Here is a 1,418-nt window from a genome sequence, read left to right as displayed (position 1 = left end):
GGAGAGGGGATGGGAACGGGCGAGGGAGTGAGAGCCAACGATGCGTACGGGGTTTCCACACACTGGCTAGCGAGTCAAGGACGGGGCTGTGCCGGGGGAGGAGGAGGGGGAGGAGGCCCGCCGCGCGTTCGGCTGCAGCTCGTGCTTGTGCCTGCATCGTGCGGCATTGGAGCCGCCTCCTCGACCGCCGCAGCGCTCGCGGGCGGCGCGGCGGCGGGCGGCGCCTTGGTTGCGCGCGTGGGCGGCGCGGTGGGCGGTGCGGTGGGAGAGGCGATGACGGGCGTGGTTGGGGTGACTGCGACGGCGGCGGCTGCGGCGGCGGGCGGCGTGGTCGGCGGCGTGGTGGGCGGCGTGTCGTCTCTCGGCGAGCTAGCTGGCCACCATTCGCCGCCTCCAGCGTCGTAGACAGTCCGCGCTGAGCCGCCCGGCGTTGCGTCCAGGCGAGCTGGCCACCACCGCCGCCTCCTGGTCGCTTGACGCAGCGCACGCTTGGTCGCATGCCCTCGCAGCAGGCGACACTTCCTAGACACTTCCTAGACACGTCCTAGACACTTTCTAGACACCTCCTAGCTCTTGGTCGCATGCCCTCGCAGCGGGCCGGCGGAGGGACGGGTCGAGGGCCGCGTTCGCCGTGAGCGTGAGAGTGAGATGCAGGTCCCCCTTTCACACAGGCGGGCGGAGGGACGTGCTGCAAGGAGGCTCCGACGGCGACGCTCTCGCCCTCCGCGTCCTCCCGCCGCCGCCGCCTCACTCCAACGCCGAGGCGTGCTCTTTCCTAGACACTACCTAGACACTTCCTAGACACTTCCTAGCGCCTGCCGCCTCACTCCAACGCCGAGGCGTGCTCTTTCCTAGACACTACCTAGACACTTCCTAGACACTTCCTAGCGCCTGCCGCCTCACTCCAACGCCGAGGCGTGCTCTTTCCTAGACACTACCTAGACACTTCCTAGACACTTCCTAGCGCCTGCCGCCTCACTCCAACGCCGAGGCGTGCTCTTTCCTAGACACTACCTAGACACTTCCTAGACACTTCCTAGCGCCTGCCGCCTCACTCCAACGCCGAGGCGTGCTCTTTCCTAGACACTACCTAGACACTTCCTAGACACTTCCTAGCGCCTGCCGCCTCACTCCAACGCCGAGGCGTGCTCTTTCCTAGACACTACCTAGACACTTCCTAGACACTTCCTAGCGCCTGCCGCCTCACTCCAACGCCGAGGCGTGCTCCGCGTGCGTCCGCGGCGAGCAGCAGCAGCGGTTGATCACTCGTTCGGTGGCCAATCGTCAGGCGTGCTCCGCGTGCGTGCGTCCGCGGCGAGCAGTCTCGACAAGTAGCTGATTCAGTGGCCGACTCCTCAGGCGTGCTCCGCGTGCGTCCGCGCGGCGTCGCAGCTGCCGCCAGACGAGGCGGCCGCTGC

The sequence above is a fragment of the Emiliania huxleyi genome, assembly GCF_000372725.1.
Source record: "Emiliania huxleyi CCMP1516 chromosome Unknown EMIHUscaffold_1382, whole genome shotgun sequence".
Classification (NCBI taxonomy): Eukaryota; Haptophyta; order Isochrysidales; family Noelaerhabdaceae; genus Emiliania; species Emiliania huxleyi.
Note: the sequence above shows the minus strand (reverse complement) of the source record.